Source organism: Rhinolophus sinicus, linkage group LG05 (assembly GCF_036562045.2).
Source record: "Rhinolophus sinicus isolate RSC01 linkage group LG05, ASM3656204v1, whole genome shotgun sequence".
Classification (NCBI taxonomy): domain Eukaryota; kingdom Metazoa; phylum Chordata; class Mammalia; order Chiroptera; family Rhinolophidae; genus Rhinolophus; species Rhinolophus sinicus.
Window position 1 is genome coordinate 56,501,751 of NC_133755.1, and position 21,710 is coordinate 56,523,460.

The 21,710-nt window shown below is 33.7% G+C and overlaps 1 long non-coding RNA gene across 1 annotated transcript in view; it reads right to left on the minus strand.

Moving 5' to 3' along the window:
• LOC141571839 (uncharacterized) overlaps positions 1-16,475 on the minus strand; it is a 163,592-nt gene extending 147,117 nt beyond the window's left edge. Inside the window, exon 1 of the long non-coding RNA XR_012496896.1 lies at positions 16,350-16,475. This is a non-coding gene — a long non-coding RNA (uncharacterized LOC141571839). The remainder of the gene's footprint in view (positions 1-16,349) is intronic.
• Positions 16,476-21,710: the final 5,235 nt, after the last annotated feature.

The following is a 21,710-nucleotide window of genomic DNA, read 5'->3' on the forward strand; positions in this document are numbered from 1 at the left end:
AAGGTGTGTTAACCTGGATGCACAAGAACAATGAACAAGGATTGCTTTAAAATGTTGTACTAAAGATGTTATAGGCCTAGAGCACAACTACCCATTAGGACCTGCACACTTAGGAATTCATGATCAGATCACACTGTGAGGTTACTTTCAGTCTCTGAACGTGTACATACCCCTTTGTTCATCCACACTGCTCTAGAAACTTCTGATCCAAAAGGGGGAAAATAAGTTGCATATAGGAGTCACTGGTCCATAGCATTTCTGAAATTCAGCCAAGCTTGTGCATATGTCTAGTTTCTCAATTAGGGCTCAGTCCAACTGCCTGAGAATGATTCTACATGGCTTTTGTCTCATTCATATTAGTCTAGGTTCTTGGTTCTGCATCCTAAATTATCCATTATTTTCCATTAAAAATAATAATAAATTGTGTTTTCAGGTAGCATGTTTCCTCAGCCAGCTTCATGCCTGTAAAAGTTTGGCAGTTGAATGCTCTCTTTTCATTTTATACTGTATCTGCCCCTTAAGTTTTACTGACAGTATTATTTTTAAACTGTGTATGTTCCTTATAAATTAATTTATAATCCCTATTGCTAGACAGAAAGACAGAAAGATATCTTTGAGATTAAACACTTCTTGACTTTGGGCTTGCTATAAAGTTGTTGAGAGACAAATACTCATACGATCCTCCTAAAGTCTATTGTTTAATGAAGAGGATCTATGAGGCACCTTTAAAATCCTCCCAAGTAATTTTATCTGACTGTGCAGTTTACTGAAGCATCACCTTATATCTTTCTCACGTTTTAACAATGGATCTTATAATCTGATTTCATATTTGCTCTGACGCCCTTTCTTAATGTGGGAATCTTGGGGAGGCTAGAAATGAGAAGGGAGCACCTGGCTTCTTTGCATTTGGCAATTCTTTAGCTTATCTCCTCTAAAATTTTACTGTAAGATTCCATAAACTAGATAGTACTTTTAACATTCTGCCTATGAATTTCCTTAGCTAAACCATGTAGTTTTCTGATTCTATGGAAATAAAGATGTTTCTAAATAGCCCACCACTAAATACTGAGAATACTTTTCTTCAAGCCTCTGAACCATTTTTTTTTTTTTTCCATATCCCTTTTAGCTTTCACTGACACTCTCCTCAGGGGCATCAAGTTTCTATTAACAGTCCCTTAATTTCCACACCCCTACCCCCAACTTCCACCTGCCACCTAGTCCTATAACCACTGTCATATTAGGATTTTGTTAGAACAATACCCAAATTTTCTTGTGGAAACTCTTGCAACAGAATTCCAATCCAGTTACTATGGCTGCATAACAATTTACCCCAAAAACTATTGCATAAAAACAACCAATGTTTATTATCTTACAGATTTGGGGGTAAGGAATTTGGATAGGACATAGAAGAAGTTGATTTGTTTGATTCCACTCAACATCAGGTAGGATGATTCAAAAGTTGGGAGCCAGAATTATCTGAAGTCTTGCTAAATCACATAGCTTGTGCCTGAGCTGTGAAGGTTTAGATATCTGAAGTCTGGAGCAGCTGGAATCTCCTTAAGCATTATTTTTTTTTATTTATGTGGTCTCTACATATGGCTTTCCCAGGAGGGTGGTCTTAGGATAGCCAGACATCATACATGGGGGGGGGGGGAGAGAGAGAGAGAGAGAGAGAGAGAGAGAGAGAGAGACAAAAGCAGTATCTCCTTGTATGACATAGCCTAATAAGTCATGCATTATTTCTTCACAGGCTATGTTTTACAAGTGAATAACCAAGCCTGAAAGTAACCAATTTTGAAAGTAAACAAATAAGACTCCACCTTTTGTAAGAGGAGTGTCATAGAATTTGTAGATGTGTTTCAAAGAGCATTTCACGGAGATAAGCAAATAAATTATCAGAAAACTTTAAAATGTTTTGAAAATCTAGAGAAAACTTGGCCAAAGCGAAAATACATTATGTGGATGCTACTAACAAGGCATTGACCCAGATAGCAGTGCACAGAAATAAAGCAATAAAAAAATATGGCAGAATTTAAAAGAAAGAAGAAATAAGCATAATTTCAATACATGCTTGATAGGAGTTTCAGGAAGAGATAATAGAGGTAATGGAAGAGCAATTATTCAAATATATAATAACTAAGAATTTGTCTCAACTGCTGAAAAATATGTCTCTGGATGGAAAACTCACAAGTGACAACAAAGACAACAACAAATATAAATTCATACTTAGATAAAGAGGAGTGAAACTTCAGAGTATCAACAATAAAGAGAAACTATTAAAATTACCTGGAAGAAACAAAATGATATTCAAAGAAATTAAATTAGACTAATTATAGAATTATCATAGAGTACTAGTAGAATAAGCAATTCTAGATATAAGAAGACAATGGAGTAATGTCTTCAAAGTGTCGAGGGGAATTGTCACTGTGAATTCTATTTCAGCCAAGCATATTAATCAAGGCATATATTTTCATGTACAAAAAAAAGCTACCAAAGTGTTAGCTCATAAAACCTTGATGAAGTATTGAGTGTAGAGTATATTTATAGTCAAGAAAAATAAAAGAAGAAAGAAAAAGTAAGAAGCAAGAAACTATGCATGACAATGCATTGATTATAAGATAGTATATCTGCTTAATGAATATAGAAATGTGTTTGATGTTTTAAAAGTTGAAATTATAATTTTATGCAATAACAAGACTACAGAATGAGAACTTTGCTGAATAAGTTGAATTAAAGTACATGAATAGCTTTGTGTAAAAAAGTGAAGAAAAATCAGAGTAAAGATGAAGATATGTGAATAAAATCTCTGAAAGCAAAAAGAAACAAAAGAGAAGCAATAAAAATGAATGATGAAAGGAAAATAAAAATGACAAAGTAGAGTTAACAAATTTAGTAGTGATCATAATGCACCAAATTTATTACTTTATGTATTAAAAATAGAGATTAGTAAATCATGTTGAAAAAGATGAAAGACCCAGCTATCTCTGGCTTACCTTAAGCATAATTAACAAACATGACATATGACATTTGAAAATAAAGCAGTAGAATTAATAAATCAGAAAAATACTGTGGTAGGAAGAATATTGGCTCCCTGAAGATGGCTTATGTACCTTTCTCTATTTTTATTAGTGTCTCTATTCAGCCATTTGTCCTTCTAATACTACCTCCATATGCTCAAATGTCATCTCTTGATACTGTCTCACCATTTCCTGCATGAGATCTTGAATTCCTACTCCCCCTGCTCCTTGCTTTTTTAAGAGAATAGTTCAACTTCAGTTAAAAAAAAAAAAGTCAAAATGTTTGGTCACAACTTATTGTCCAGGTGGGCCCAATATATAACTATTAGAATCCTTAAATGGGGAACAGAGTAGCAGAAGTGTCCCAGCCAACATGATGCAATTTGAGAAGGATTCAACTGGCTGTCGATGACTTTGAAGATGGAGAAATGGGTCCACAAGAAAAGGGATGTGGATAACCTCTAATGTCAGGAGAAAGCATGAAAATAAATTCTCTTCGATGGCCTCCAGAAAGGAACACAGCCTTGCCAATACCTTGATTTGAATCCAGTGAGAGGCATTTCAACGATATTTTCAGAACTGTAGGATAGTATATTTGTATTGTTTTAAGCCATTCATTTTGTGGTAATTTGATACAATAGTAGGTAACTAATATAAATACTAATAAAAATGCATAATGTAGTAGTAATAATATAGAATTTCATAATGCAATGAGAGGTATAATAGAAAGGAGAAATTAACAAAAAACGAATGCAAGCATACCATTCACTTCAAGTAAACACTTATAAAGCAATTTGAAATAAATCCATTAGAATGTAGAAAATTAATTATTTGCATGTATGTGTACAAGTGTATGTATATATGAATGTATGTTGAGGGAATGCGAGAGAGGGCCCTGCAGCAAATAAATAAAAAGCATATATTCTATTCAAGCCTCAAATATCTACAAAATCTTAACTGCATACTCAATCACAAAATCAGTCATAATGCATTTCAAATAAATGATTATTTATAGATAACCCTTTATAACCTCAATGCAATTTAGTTGAGAGACCACAATAAAAAGAAATTTAAGAATATGTGTTTGAATTTTATAAATACTTTTTCAAATCTTAAAATCAAAGAGAAATCAAAATATTTCAAATTGAGAGACAATAAAATAATACACTACCCTCTATGGGGTACAAAAAGTATACGAGTCTGTGCTCAAAGTCCATTTTATATTAATTTATTAACTTATAAGGATTAAAAGTGATATGTTAAGCATTCAATTCAAAGATGTGATAGCTGTAAGACTGAAAAACATTTATTCAAAACATTTACATAAACCCAATAAATGACTGATTTAAAAATCACAGCAAAAATATGTTGTGATAGAGCAGTTTAAATTGTGACCAGACAGTTTGACTTTAAAAAAAATTTAAGTGAACTATTCTCTTAAAAAAGCAAGGCAGGGGAGGGAGGGTAGGATTAAAGAGCTTATGCAGGAAATGGTGAGGCAATATCAAGAGATTACACATGAGTACATGGACAGATGGCTGAATGGACACTAATAAAGAGAGAAAAAGGTACACAAGCCGTAAATGAGAACAATGAGCAATATCTAATGAAACAATTGGGCAGAAATGAAAGTAAATTGAGATAGGCAAGGGAAATTGAGGATTTCCACTGGAGTCCACTCCCCCCCCACCACAAAAAACAAAACAAAACAAAACAAAACAAAACAAAACAAAACAAAACAAAACAAACAAAAAAAAAACAGGGCATAAATCCAGAGGACATTCTCAGAGAAATAGAAGTTAAAATCAACATACTAAAATCAATAGTTCTATTTAGAATTGTCCACTTTCAGATATAGCCCAGTAAAATTATTAAATTTCAAAATGAGGAAAATCATATGGACAATCAGCCAAAATGAGCAAGTTACTCAAAGGGCAAAGTGTAAGGTGAGATTCAGACTTCATCACAGTGACATTGTACTCTAACCTGAGACTATTATATGCTATTGTCCAAGAATAAAGGCAAGAGAAAAACAGTTTTGAAATGCAAGATTCCAAAAAAATATTTTAGTGGAATCTTCTCTTTAAAAAAGGTAAGACAAAAGATTGCAGCTTAGCATTGAATTATTTTCACTATAGGAAAAAAGTGCAAACAAATATAGTGTTACAAAGCAGAATGTAAAATGATATGCTATATTCATGGAAAACTCCAGGAAGACAATGAAAATGCAGTAACATATGATAAGATAATTCACTAAGTTAAGTAACCTGGATATACATAAAATCAGTACATATAATATTAGGCTGGTGCAAAAGTAACTGCGGTTAAAATGTTAAAAATAAATGCGGAAACTGGAATTACTTTTGTACCAACCTAATAGTTAACATTTTATATATATACATTATATATACATTATATATATATATAATGTATATAGAGAGAATATATATATGTATATATAGAATATATATACATATATATATTCTATAAGATGAAGGAAATAATAAAGTTCAAAAATTTAAACAAGAAAGTCTCAAGCTTTTAAGTACATGTAAAGCAAAATATTCATATCTAGCAGAATAAATCAGTTAAAAAGTCCAGGTTATACTTCAGTAACCACCACTTGCTTCCCCCGGATCTTACTAATGCATCATTTTTTTTCATAGACAATTAGGATACCACCTCTTTCACATCTGAGTACGTAACAGACTTACCCAGACACATAAGCTAACCAAAGTCCACCATCAGAAGCAATGGAATATCCTACAATGATAGGAGTGTTCTCTGTTTGTGTTAACCCATACAGTAGCCACTAGCCATGGGCAGCTATTGAGCACTTGAAATGTGGCTAGTGAGAATGAGAAATGGCATTATAATTTTATTTAATTTAAATTAATTTAAATGTAAATAGCCACACATAGCTAGTGGCAACCACACTGGGTGGGTGGTACAGATGTGGGACATTGTCATTTATCAAGGAAGAGGAAAAGACAACATGGCAAATCAGAGAACAGTTTCCAAAACCCACATCAGACAAATGCAATGTCTCTTCCATACACATTCATTAAGAAATTTAAAATTCTCTGTATTTTTTATTTCTTTTTATAACTCTGAATCAAGAATGAAAAAATGCTAACATCTGTTCATTTTTGGTAGCAGATGTTTGTTTGCATTATCATATACTATAAATTTAAGGGCTTTTAATTTTAATTATATTTTAATTAATAATATCACTGATTGAGATGACACTGTTGCCAAATTCTTTTTATATATGAATTCTCTTGACTTCCATAGCACCATCACCTCCTTCTCTTAATCTTTCCTCACCAGGGATCCAGTTTAATCCTTCTTTACACATGGGTTTTTTCCATTACACTGTAATGATCTTCGGGTTTCTGCTCTTGCACATATTTTCTTCTTAATTTAGTTTAAACTTGACTCTTTTGTTATTATCCATATGGTTCCCAAATTGATGAACAAAGTCTGCCAGATGTATGATATTCCATGCAGCTCTCATAGATTTTAGTTGATTTTTTTCTCCCGCTGTACTTTGAACACCTTAGAGCAGGAACTCTTTCTTTGCCCCTGAAGCTTGGCAGAAGACATTGTGTATGATGGTTATTTAATCAAAAGTTTATGGAATAAGGGGGATCATTGAGTAGAAGAAGAAGTTTATTTCTATAAGCTGAATTTGAATACTATGATAGTCAGGAAAATGTACCTAAAGAATTCTATAGAACCAATTATGCAGTTACAAATGCAGATTCAATTTCCTTTACATGTTATTTCCTCTCTCCCCCTTCTCTCAATCTGAGAAATGTTTATTTTTATTATTATGGGAGGGTTTTTTGGTTCTTTGTTTGTTTGTAGTCACAGATGTGATCACTTTTGAAATGACAAGCACGTCAGAGTTCCAATCAGCTGCTTGTGGTCCATTCTTAAATGGAACTACCACCTTTATTAACATTTTAACTCTCTCATTTTCAGTCTTTCTTGACTTCAGTATATATCCATTATGACAATGTGGTGGTGATTCTTAAATGCACACAATGGCATTTTCACTTTTTAAACAATTAATAGACATAGACATGTGTGCCTTTTGTAAAGGGTTTGGGCAAGGCACTCTTTCCTGATAATAAGTCAACCTACGTAGATGCCACCCGAAGGCTCCTTCCAGCTCTTTGAAGCTGAGGTTGGAAACTGACTCAGCAAAAGGCTAATGTTGTTTACATACACATCAACAACTTCTTCCAACATTGATTATAGTTTACTGAGCTCTTGTGAATCTATTTTCTATACCTCTTCTGCTTCATTTTTAACTTTATCTCCAACTACAAAATTTGGTTTCACATAAATAATATTTGCAATCATATGCTTCCATATTGTTGTTTCAGACTCCACAGGCAGGATAAATAATTCAAACACAACCTAACTAAAGGACATCCATTCCACCTCAAATTCTGAATGAATAAAAAGAGAATAAATATGTTTTTGTCTTGGGAGCCCTGATATTGAAGCGAATGAATTCTGAGCCTGCACAGGTTCAGAGAGATGCACAAAGAGATTCACATGATTTAGTAAAGCTCAGATGATCCTCCTGCTTTCAGAACACCTCTTTTTATCAACACAATGTAATGTACAAAATAAGTATACTGGAAAGAGTTATTATCTGACTCCAATAGATGGACCAAGCTATCAGAGCAATATATTTTATTTTCTTACAAATATGACTGAATTGGAGGTGCCTATATATCAGTTAAGAACAGAAAGCAGCAGGGACTTTATAAATCTCTAGCAGTTACAGAGTGGAAAGAGAACTGGGCTTGGGAGCATGAGACAGAACTCACCTCCACTCTGACACTTAGTACCTGTGCACATTGACTAAATCCCTCTGAACCTTTGTTTCCTCACCTAAGTAATGGGATACGTGGAGTACTTACTTTGGATTTTGCACAGAGTTGCTGAGAAGACCAAGTAATAGAACACTCATGAAAATGTTTTAACAAGCAGACAAAGTAGCACAGTAGGAAAGAATACATGCTGGGGACTCAAGCTCCCTGGTTTCACAAACTGGGTCAACCACTGTGATTGGGGTGATCTGGACAAGTGACACAATCTTTCTAGGATCCAAGTTCATCATGTGTAAATGCACCTACCTCAAAAAGTTATTGATGAATTAACTATGGTGTACACCTGAAACTCATATACTATTGTACATTAGCTATGTTTTAATAAAAATCTTTTTAAGAAGTTATTGATGCTATCAAATGAAATCCTCCATATCAAGTATTAGGTCTAAAGTATGGTAAAGTACTGTGTGGCTAGACATCCGTGTGAAGACAGTGTGTGCATGACACTGTCTTGCACTATCCCTGCCCCTTCCCTGCCCTACTTGGGCAGTGGGCCAAGCGCAGTAATTCTTCCACCTGATGTACCCCTTTTCCTCTGATGTTAGCAGGTGGGTGTGTTGATCTATTTTTCATATTTACTTGCCTTAGAGTGGTTTGACCTGAGACTCATGTTTGGGAATTAACGTATAGGAAGATGGTTAGAGCTTTTTCATGTTTGGTTCAAGGCTCCTTAGTTGCTTAGCATATGAAGGAGCCCCAAAGAGGATCCAACCTAGCTTAATCTCTGGAGTTCTATCCCAAGCTTTGAAACCCAAAGCCCCAGTTATTAATAAGAGGTTATTTTGTCTTGCTTATTTTGTGTATTGACCATCATCAAATACCCTTCAGGAGGAGGGTGTTTTGAAATGGAACTCGGATAGTCCTAAATTCTTTAGATAAAGGCACTATTAATATTTTCCTTTAAAATAACTCATAATTTGGGGTTCTAGCATCTCTATTTCCTGTGTGCATTTCTCTTTCTGACACGTTTTTCTGCTCCCAAACTAATTGTTCACTGGCCAATTACTATTTAACCTTCAATACTCAGATTGAATGAAACTTCACATATGAAACAGTTTTTAACACAATACTTCTAATATTGCTTTTGGATTAGGTCTCAGGGATAAAACTGCCAATTACCACCCAATACATTCCCCTCATCATTCCTTAATTATCGAATCCAGTATATTTTTAGAAATGCAATAAGCCTGTCTAAAAGATGGCATTCAGAGCCCTGCTTGCAGAATGTAGCCTGTGACTACATTCTGACAAAGGAGATCTAAGCAGAAATGTATGGGATTTGGGGAAAAGCCACATCAAGGACATTAAGTTGGGAAATGTGTGATCATGCTTTTCTACTCTCTCTCCTGCCCATGTATATCACAGATGCAAACATTACAGAGCTTCCTCAGTTATCTGTGAACATGAAGGGACCTCCAAAAACGGTAGTCAGCACTCATGTGGTGAAACAGGAAAGCAGAAGGGGTTTGATTTTCAGAGAGCTGTTAGTCACCCTCTTCTTCAGGTTGCTTTATGTGAGAGAGAAATAAACTATATAAATATATGTAAATATATAATGTTATATTTGTTACAATGTTAACAACAGCTCAATTAAAACAGTTCTTTTTCATTCTATCTACACATCCTATTATTTCCAGACTTTGAGTTTTAAAGGGTCATTCTTATATGGATTTATGAAATCCATCACAATTAATTTCATATGTATATGATTCAATGTTCTGAAATTTAGTTTAAGATGTAATTATTGAGGGTAGGTGCTAGAGGGAGACGGTAAAGTGGGAAGAGCTGGAGGAAGGACTTATCCCTTCCTGCTTGCATTGTGTTACTGTCAATATCCCAGAAATGACTCTTCTTCATTCTGTGAAACTGGTTCTTATCTCCAGCATTTCATTGATACTCTCAGAACAAGCTTCATATGCCCGAGGTAGGCAAACCTCTTGGACGTGTGTGTGTGTGTGTGTGTGTGTTTCTGGCATGGGAGATAACAATCTAGCAATCTGTGGTTTAATAAACCTATCAGGTGATTGTGATGTACACACAAGATTGTACACTCACGTGTCCTACCTACATAGCAATTACTTCGTATTTCTCTCTATATACTCCTGCTTAATATTCTGTACACTGTTCTTTAATTCTACTCAGTGTTATAAAACTACAGCATTGGCCATCTCTCAGGAGGCTCTGCAATCCTGGTCAAATATCATCTGGCTGTTTACTGTTAGGATCTCTGGGCGAATATGATTCTGAGATTTCCCTTCATGTCTTTCTTTATTCTTCAAATTTCTTTCACTTCTCTCCTGTGATGATCTTTTTATTTCATTTCCTCATTTCATTGGAGCACAAAATCAAGTAACTTCCTGAAAATGATACATGGGTGGTGATTTTTTGAGACCTTGAATAGTTGAAAAGGTCTAATTCCACCTTACATTTTTATGATTATTTATCCAACTATAAAATTCTAACTTAGAAATATCTCCTAGCAGAATTTTGAAAATGCTGTGCTCTATTTTCTGCTGAAAAGGACTGCTGCTTTTGAAAAGTCCAAGGTTATTCTCACCCTGATATTGTGTATGTAACCTTTCTCTTTTCACACATTTTTGATAATTTTCTTTTTCATTTTCTCTCCCCACTTCAAGAATATTATTAATACTTTGAATTTGGACTTCATTGATTGGATTTTTTGAGTTTTTTTGCTCATATTGTCCACGTTTGTCATTAGAATTTTTTCTACCTTCTACGAGATTAAGATTGCTTAAACTCCCATCACTTTTACTAATTTTTGAGTAGATACTCAGATGTTTCCACTAATGTTTGCATACATTCACTCTTGTTCTTGAGTATTCCAAATTATAATGACCCCAATTTGGGGAGATCTTCCCAGATCTCTTTGTGGAGAATAATGTGTGTTTAGGTATTCTGATGTTCCATCATTTTTCTCTATTTTGTGTATATATTTTCTTAATAGTTAGTTTAAGACGTTATTTTTCATGTTCGATGCCTCCTAAAAATGTGACTTATTATTACCATCAGGGATACTTGCTACAGCTTGTTTATTTATTTTTTAGTAAAGGAAAACTATTTATATACTTTATATGATGTTTTCAAATCCAACATAATGGGGCAATAATTTCTAGTATCAAAAATATTCATTTCAATCTATCAGAGGTACCACGCTTAGGGGAAAAATGATTGATTTTTAATTAAATTTTAAAGAAGAGGATTTTCTATAGGAAGAAAAGCAACAACAAACTCTTCAGTGCAACTTTTCATCCTTTCTGGGATCTATATTATAAAAAAATTAACTTCTTGGTTGTCTTAAAAACTCGATGGAAACCATATTTAGAATTAATAAAGCTTGTCCCATGTGTTAGATTGTCATTTCAAATAAGCCATTACCACCTAAACAGAAATTCTTGCAAATTTTCATCATATTTTTCATCCTTTTATGAAAATTTTGAAATTATTCAGATTTGTATGCTATCACATATGTTTCAAAAGCGAGATATAATAGCTAGATACATCATCATTTTTGAAAGTAAATAAAAAGGATTGGAAAACAATAAACGACATATACAGAGAAACAATGCATCTTCTAACATTCTAAATTACTTTGAGAACTCAGGAGAATTCGCATTATAGAGTTGATTACTCAATTTCAAATTCATCTTTCCATACATTATTAAAATAATAATAAAAAAGAAAGGGAAGTCACCTCTGTACTGAGGACAAAATGAAAAGGAAAAAAAAGTTGTTTAAGCAACTCATTTAATTAAATGATTCATACAGTATTTTATTTGGTTGAGTATTCATTAAATGACCTTCCCAATGCTCCAGTGAAATCAATGTGCAAGAATGTCACTGGAAAAAGCAAATTAATTAAGAGATTTTAATGAGCATAACAGCCTGTTTTTTTTTCTCTAAGAAACTTTATGGTCTTTGAATACAATGTTACAGCCAGGAAATTTATTTCAAAAATCATAAAGATGCATTTTACTCTATTTCATTGTTTCTTTACATTTATTTCTGATATTAGTGACTAAAACGTCACTAATGCTGAGGAAACATTTTCAAACTTAATGAAAAAAATGTATTCAAACATGACATAAACCAGCATCAAGCACTTATATCAATTGAGGGAAAACACTATTAAAAGTTGAAATTGGTAATTAAGGTGATGCTGACAAAATGGCAGAATAGGGTTCTCGCTTAGCAACAATAAATTGACAGCCATCCACAATCAAAAGTTCCTTTGATTACAGGTAGGAGACTATGAAATTCCAGTGGTCCAAGACCAAGGAGGGCTATTTTGAAGACCCCTTCAAAGCAAGCAGTGCTCAGGGGTCTGACTCGCTGATCACGGTCCTAGCTATAGACCAAGAAATTGCTTTGTACCTTCCTAAACTCCAGTACAGTCCTGTTTGGCCTTGATCCTACCACCAGCAACACACATCCAACAGCCTAGGAGGAAGCATGCCCACCTATGCCTCAGGTAACAGGACTAACTTTGTTCCCAGCTGTAGAAGGTACTTGTGTCCCAGCTGCAATCCCTCTCAGCCATAGTATAGGAGACCCTGGAGATGAGACAGTGGAACTTGGTCTGAAAGTACACTCTGAAATAGCCTGTAAGTAGGTCCCAAACCCTTCCAGCGGCAGTCTATAAACAGTCCTGCTGGCCCAGGGACCTAGCAGGAAACACTTATGTCTGCATCCCAGAGATCCTAAAATAGCCCTTTACTTGGCTCCAGCCCCTCCCAGGACAATTCATGAGCAGTCTTGTTGGCCCAGGATCCTGCAGGGAGACAGGCCTGTCAGTACCTCTAGAAGGAGGCCAGCCAACCTCAGTCTGACAGCAGATCCTGGAAAGGTCATGTGACTTGATTCTAACTTGTCTTAGCCATGATCTACAAGCAGTTTTTCCTATGCAGAGATCCACCAGAATACCTGCCTGTCGATGCCCCTGAAGGTAAACTTGACAATTAAGTTCACAAACTTATCCTAGAAAAAGTGCTATATAGCTCATTGCTGAATATCACTATGGTCACCTTCCAAGTACTCCCCTTGGGAAGCTGTGCATTGAAGCCAGCACCTGGTCCACCCTTCAAAGCAATTTTGGAACTTTCTGGAATGGCCATCAGAGCTGTCATCATATTACCCTTGATGTCCTGAATGTCATCCAAATGGCTTACTTTAAATATTTCATTTATCTTCAGGTAAAGAAAGAAGTCATTGGGGCCCAGATAAGGTGAGTAGGGAGGGTGTTCCAATATAGTTATTTGTTTACTGGCTAAAAACTCTCTTAAAGACAGTGCCCTGTGAGCTGGTGCATTGTTGTGATGCAAGAGCTATGAATTGTTGGTGAAAAATTCAGGTTGCTTTCATCTAACTTTTTCACCCAGGCTTTTCAGCACTTCCAAGTAATAAACTGGTTAACTTTTTGTGCAGTTGGCACAAATTCATAATGAATAATCCCTCTGATATCAAAAAAGTTTAGCAATATCATTTTGACTCTTGATTTGTAATGACGGAAATTTTTTGGTCATGGAAAATTGACTGACTTCCATTGTGCACTTTGATGCTTTGTTTCAGGGTCGTATTGGTACACCCATGTCTCATCACTGGGGGTGACATGGCCAAAAACATCGTCTTGCCTCTCCTAAAGGTCTTGGCAAACTTCAACTTTCCTTTGCTTTTGTTCATTGGTAAGCTCCTTCAGGAGCATTTTTTCACACACCTTTGTCATGCCAAGATTTTCAGTTAAGATTTTCCTGTTTCTCTATCAATGGTTATTTGGTGTGCTATGTTTCTTACAGTCACCTGATGATTTTGATGCACAATTTGATGAATTTTTGCAATGTTTTCATCAGTTCTGCTTATTACTGGCTGCTCTGAACGCTTTTAATCAGTGATGCTTTCTCTCCCCCCAGAAAAGCGTTTAACCCATTTGTACACTGCCGTTTTCTTCATGGCATTATCCCCATAAACTTGGACTAACATGTCCCTGATTTCACTTCCACTTTGCCAAGTTTAACAGGAAATTTAATGTTTGTTTGTTGCTCTAATTCAAGCTCAGACATTCTTACAACAGCACAAAAAATCACACAACAACAATAATGAATGCCATTCAGCAAGACACCGCTACACGTCGACATGAACACAGCTGTGAGACACTCATATACCAAGGTTATGAAACCTTACTGAGCTGTTTGTACAGTGCTGTCAATGTAAGCGCATGTTGGCAAATTACGAACTTAATTATCATAGATTGAAAGTGAAGAGACGGAAAAAGATATTCCATGCAATAATAATCAAAAGAGAGCATGAGAGATTATACTTTATCAGATAGATTTACAGTCAAAAGTGGTCACGAGATCAAAAGGGTCATTATTTAGTAATATAGAGGTGAATTTATCAAGAGGATATAAGAGTTGTAAATATATATGTGACCAGTATTGGAGCATCTATTCATTTAAAGCAAATATTAATAGAATTAAATGAAGAGGTAGACATAACTAGTAGGGAAATAAATATCTCACTTTCAACAATGAATAGATCATTTAAACAAAAAAAAAAAATAATAATAATGAGGAAACACTGTACTTGAAAAACACTGTAGACAAAAAGACCTGACAAACATATATATAACATTCCACCCAATAACACCAGAAACACATATTCTTCTCAAGCACACAGTGAACATTCCCCAGGATACATCCTATTTTGGGACACAAAACAAGTCTTAAGAAATTTAAGAAGGTGGAAATCATATAAAGTACCTTTTCTGACCACAACTTTATGAAACTAGAAATCAATAATAACAGGAGAGAAATTATACTTACAAATACATAGAAATTACACGACACACTTCAAACAACCACTGAGTACTACCACGTGATACTTATAAAACTGAAACAAAAAATATATCATGAGACGAAGAAAATGGAAACACAATATACCAAAATGCATAGGATGCAACAAAAGCAATTCTTAGAGAAAAATTTATAGAGATAAATGCCTTCATTAAGAGAAAGATCTCAAATAGGCAACCTAACTTTCCACCTCTAAGAACTACAAAAAAAAAAAAAAAAAGAAAAAAAAAAAGAAAGAGAAAGCAAAATGAGTCCAAAGTTTGCAAAAGAAAGGAAATAAAAACAAATTAGAACTGAAATAAATGAAATAGCAACAGGAAAGACAGTAGAAAGAAATCAACAAATCTGAGCTGGTTTTTTTGAAAAGATAAACAAAATTGGTAAACCTTTAGCTGTACAACTCAGAAAAGAGAGATGACAAACAAAATTATAAATTAAATCAGAGACATTACAACTGATACCACAGAAATACAAAAGATCATTAGAGACCACAATGAAACATTGTATACCAACAAATTGGATAGCCTATAAGAAATGAAAAAAAGTCCTAGAAACATACAACCTGCTGGGACTGAATCATGAAGCAAACAAAAAATCTGAACAGACCAGTAACAACTAAGGAGACTGAAGCAGTAATAGAAAAACAAAAAATAAACAATTTCCCAACAAAGAAAAGTTCAGGACCAGATGGCTTTCCTGGTGAATTCTACCTAATATTTAAAAAATAATTAATATCAATTCTTCTCAAATGCTTCCAAAGAAAATTGAAGAGGACGGAACACTTTAGAACTTATTTTATGAGGCCAGCATTACCCACATACCAGAGGCTAATATTGGCACTATAAGAAAGAAAATTACAGGACAATAACCATGATGAACACAGATACAAAAATCCTCAACAAATATTAGCAAACTGAATTCAACAGCACATTAAAAGGATCATGCCCCATGATCAAGTGGGATTTATCCTTGGACTGCATGGATGCTTTAACATACACACATCAATAAATATGATATAACCGCATTAATAGAATGAAAGACAAAAATCCCATGATCATTTCAATGGATGCAAAAAAAAGTATTTGACAATATCAACCCCCTTTCATAATAAAAACTCTAAACAAATTGGTTATATAAGGAACATACCTCAAAATAATAAAGGCCATATGTGGCAAGCCCATAGATAACATCATACTTATTGGCAAAAAGCTGAAAGTTTGTCCTTTAAGATCAAGATCTTATAAATAAAACCACACATATATGTTGAACTAACCTATGCCAAGCTCCTAAAAATACACAATGGGGAAAAGATAGTCTCTCCAATAAAAGGTGTAAGGAAAACTGGATATCCACATGAAAAAAATAATGAAATTGGAACCTTATCTTACACCATGCACAAAAACCACATCAAAATGGATTAAAGACTTACACTTAAATGAATCCATAAAGTCCTGGAAGAAAACACAATCTCAATAGATGGAGAAAAAGAACTGAACAAAATTCAACCCAATTTCATGTTAAAAATTCTAAAAAAAATGTGTATAGAGAGAACATACCTCAATATAATAATTGGCACTGCGAGGGCTGAGATTTGTAGAGCAAAATAGGCTGGAAATTCAGACAGCATTTCCATCTTAAAATCAACCTAGAGGCAGAAATCCTTAGTCTTTAGGAAACTCAACCTGCTCTTAAGACTTCCGAGTGTTGGAGTCCCACCAATATTAGCAAGGGTCATTTCCTGTACTTAAAGTAAATAAATGTTAATCATATTTATAAAATACCATCACAAAAATACCTAGACTAGTGTTTAACCAAACAAGTAGGCACCCTAACTTAGCCAAGTTTATACATGAAATTAAACATCAGGAGTTCTTTGCTTTGTTTGATCTTTCCCTTCCTGCATTGTGGCCTGGGAATTGCTTCTCAAGAGTAATCTGATGAAATTGTTAGGCCCACTTTCTTTTTACCCTTCTCTCAGGTATTAGATTCTGTGTTGCCTATTGTCTAATGTCAGAAAGGTATTATTTCGTAATTTAGTTTTGTTTTCTAGCTGTTTAAGATGGATAAATAGATCTTTGTCTTTGTTCATTTAAGTTTGTATTTTCATTGTTACTCCTGTGCATTTTTCCTTTTTTTTTAAAGTTGATCAATAAGGAGGAAACTAGAGAAGTAATTATTAATATAAGCATTACAATTTAGAATACCTTGATAAATAGAGGTATTAAAATGATGCTATGAATCTGTTTGGGCTTGGAGAATTGAATCTGTGAGATTGTTTTAATTAAATAATCTTCTCCAATAAAAAGGGGGGATGGAAAGACTGAAATTTTTCCATCTTTACAAAAAACATCTCTCTGGTAATACAATTTAACTTTACATAATATTCATAACCTACCTTCTGTATGAAACTTGAGTATTTTCCAAAGGAAATTAAGGGACATATAATTACATAATTCATGCTTTTTTGAGATGCTTGAACACTGATTACAAAATTGATAAAAGATATTGTGCTTTTTGTTTAGAAATAGAACACGTTTTATTAGAACAAAAATCTCTTCATCCAATGGCATTGTTTTACATTCCATAATTTCACTGGCACACAATTTGTAAAAGCAGTTATTGATGGATGCATAGTAAATATTTTGCTTTACAGTCAGATTACACCTCTGTTATGCAAATTACAAAACAGTTCCTGGCATAGGAATGGTAAACAAATGAGGTCAGTTGTTTGATGGATGTTTTTGTAATCTTTACCTGTGGAATTCCATTACAATCGGGGAAATTTCCATTTAATTGAAGATTGTTATGAACTATTATGTTTATTTTAATAGATGACTGAAGTTAGTGGTGCTGAAAAGTAGAAAGAGAGCTACCATGCAATTAAAAATACAAACACTACTGAACAATATTTATTCACAGAGAACAGTTAGTTATCATCACTTCTCCATTTTGCAGCTTCACTGTTGACTGAAATCTCAGATAATTTTTATGTGAACAAATTGTCTCTCATGTTTTGTGCAAAGAAAGAAGAAATATATAAATATTTTAAATTCACATGGATGCACAGTTGATTTTCAGAGAAGAGGTACTCACACTTTTAAAATTGAGGAGAAGATAAAAAAAAAAGTTCATCACAAATAAACTTTTCATTATCTGATAGTTCTTTTAAAGATCATTTCTATTATTTTAGGTGGCTTGCTCACAAGGCATATCTTTAAAATATACTCAATGTCTTGAATATGCTGAAATTATTGCTTTAGCCCAAATATCATGCTTTTAGTATTGAAGATTTCTTTTTACAGTAAACTTCGCTGAAGGCCATTTGATGGCTGAATTTGTATTTTTTCCTGACACATGAAGATTTCTTTGCTGGCTGAGAAAGACACCAAATATATATTTCCCAAATTTTAAGAAACACTCATATTCCATAACAAAACACGAATAAATGGCCTTCCATACTGAATACAATGAGGGAATAATAGGAATAGAATCATGCTACTTCCCAAATTGAAACAGTCAATCTCCTTGATGTACCTTCACTTTCATGTCAGATATTAAATATGATTTAGTAACGGACTCATCTTTGAAAGAGCAGAAATTTCTCTTCATTTAGAAATATTATTTACTTTCTGGTTTTGTATTCATTCTGAAAATCAAGAACAATCAGACTTTTTTTTTTTTTTTTTTTTTTTTTTTTTATGATGACTCTAGGGTTGTGTGATTATAAAAAAAGGAATAAGAAAGTAACTGGATGTCAAAGTTGGTCAGCAACTCAAGCACTCCATAGTTATAAACTTGTATCCCTTTCACTATATAGAATATTTTTCCTAATTAGTTTGCACATATTGTCTTACTAAAACTTATGAACAAGAATATAGAAGTAGATTTCCAATGTACTTATCAACAATTTATGAAATATAAGGAGGCAGAATGCTGCTACTTAAAAAATCCCACAGGATAGGTCAGGCGGGAAAGGGGGGAGACTCAAAGACATATTTGTATATAATCGAAGAGAGCTGTCTATGAAGCCTTACAAACTTTCAATATAAAATATAAATAAAAAATCAACATAAACTACTCTTTATAAATAAGTACCCTATGTTCGCTGAATATCATTTCAATTCTAACTGGATGTTTATAATACAACAATATAAGCAATCGTGTGAATTAATTCGAGATAAATTCGGTTTAAAAATGACAATAACAATGACAAAAGAGAGGTCAGAAGTTTTAAAATTGCTGCTTATGATAACATCTTCTAAGTAAACAATTAATTTTTGGTTAATTTGTATATATGTTATAGGAGTTTTTGTTTGTCTTTTTTTTCCTTCAAAATGTCTTCATTGTTAGTGTGCTTAATTATTTTTTAATGTTTTAATATAGTCGTACTTCTCCCTTTGTATGTGTGAGAACTGTAAGCTTCGACAAATCTTTCAGCGGGAAACAAAGGAATAAGCTTCCTATAATAATTCCAACTGTCATTTAAGATGGTTTTTAGCAATGATGATGCCCTATGTTCCTATTTTTCCAAGGTTACATGTATGATTTAAGTTCTTATGGGTTGTGTTGTTGATAATTCACATGGACACCTAATGAAATTCTTTAAATAAAACAAAATCTTTCGAAATTTGTTAATAGTTGCTATGAAGAAATGGATTTAGGTCATAATCCTTGATTAGTTTAGAATGCAAGTAGAATTTTTAGTTTAGGGTTTCCTGTTTGTTTAAAAACAAACTAGTATTCAGCCAATGATACTGTGCCACAGAATCTTTGTACCAATGCAAGGTAAATAAATCAAATCAAAAATAGGATGAAGAAAAATTATTAGCAGAGATACAACAGTAATATTTCAAATTTATGCCATAATGTTTACAAAATGGTATGCTGAAGATAGAAAAAAGAATGAATTCAGAGCAGTTATAAATACCACCCCAACCCTAATACCTGCTCTCAGAAACAGTAATGAGAAAATAATTTGAGTAGACAATTATGTTTTATTTTTAATAGCTACTAGTTTATGGAGCAGCAGAATAAAAGGATGAGGATGACTAAAGCCAAATCCTAGCCAGAAGACATGCAAAAATGAAAAGGGGGCGGAGGTGGGAGCTAATCTGCATAGGTGAATCAGTGAAATGGTTCTGGGTTTTATAGATATGGATGTGACATGGTGGAGGTTGTAAGCAGAAGGAATCGGAAGCTTACAACAACTTTAAACTATCAATTAAAAGTAAGGAAACAATAATAATATGGCTTCCTATATGTTATGATCCATGTACCTTTTCTGTTCCTTTTTTTAAACTTATTTGCGGAAATTAAAAAAAGTAAATGTATGATACAAAGGAGTGACTTCATCTAATGTAATTATAAAGATAAAATCAGAAAATTAGTTAAAAGTTCTTTGAAAATATTATGATAGCTTCAATTTGTAAAATATATATATATATATATATATATATATATATATATATATATATATATATATGTTTTGAAAGCGAAATCTCTCAGAAATTAAAACTAAGAAACACAGAGGAAGCAAGAACATACATGAAAATTGGAGTTCAATATAGTTGTCCAAATAAAAGGAGTCCCAGAAAGAGACAACAGAAAAAACAGATGGGCAGAATTGAAAAACGAAAAAATATATATATAATAAACACCAAAAAATGTATCAGGACTGATAATTATTAGTATTCAGATTCGAAAAGTCTCCCTAACAATTGACTTAATGAGGATGTAAGATCTACACTAAGGTTATCAATGAAATTTTAGAACAATGGGGATAGACTCTAACACTTCGAGTTAAAAGTAAAAACACACATAAAGAATATTAAACAGTGTTGTAACGGTCTTCTATTATAATTAGCATTACTGGAAAAAGCTGATTCGTGTTTTTTAAGGGACTGATTTCAACATTTTCTTCTCTAACTCTACAACCACATGCTAAAAGCTAAAGCTTCTATACCCATCCTGAATACCTACTGGGTTTTATCATTCTCCTCTCATCTACTTACAAAAATAATGTAGTCATTTAAGGTATTCATTTTTGGGGAATCCTTTACCTCGGTGTCTCAGAAAAAGTGGTGAAATATCAGTTATTCTCTATTAGATTTTATATTTAATTGTTTCAAGTGCCCCTGGCAGAAGTAAGCATATGGTTCAGCATGTTTTGGTCTTGAGCACACTGCCAGTATCATGCTTGCCCAAGTGCTGTTTGGATGGGTATCACCACCTTCTCCAAACTAAGAAAAAAAAAAAAAATAAGCTACATTTTTTGGGGAAAAAGGATGAGGTCTGATCCCTCTTTTCCAATTTAGAACTTTCTTCAATGCATAAGTTCCAGGTACACATGTGTTGTCATGTTTCTCTTCTACTTCTTAACTGAGAACATGGAAAGTTAGAATTGTATGCCCTACTGATGGCCTGGCACTTCTCTGAGAATATAGCAATCACTTAACAGCATCAATCATTATATTAAATCATCTGTCACATGATAGGTGGTGAACTTCAGCATAGGTACATTTGACAGGCAGCTGACCATGGATTTCCAGTTCCTTTCTATACAGTTTAAATGAGATTACACACCCATGTGCAAAGTTAAAAGATCAGAGCAAAACATAGTAGTGAATGAGGCTAAAATCCTTGTGTGTCATGCTCTCCCAATTTTACTGCAATTAAACATGTGGGTAGTGGTCTATATTTAAATCAATTAACTAATGCAGACCATTCTCCTTTCATCCTGATGAATTCAAAGTGGCACTGGATAGCATGCAACTACATGTCTACACCTGTTTTTCATATGTACATTCAGAATGAGTGTATACACAAGCCTGAGCCTGTATTTGTATCAAAGAAGTTGCCTCATTAAATACAAAACAAAAACCAGCTTTTAGAGGAATTAGTAAAGGGGCTATGTGGCA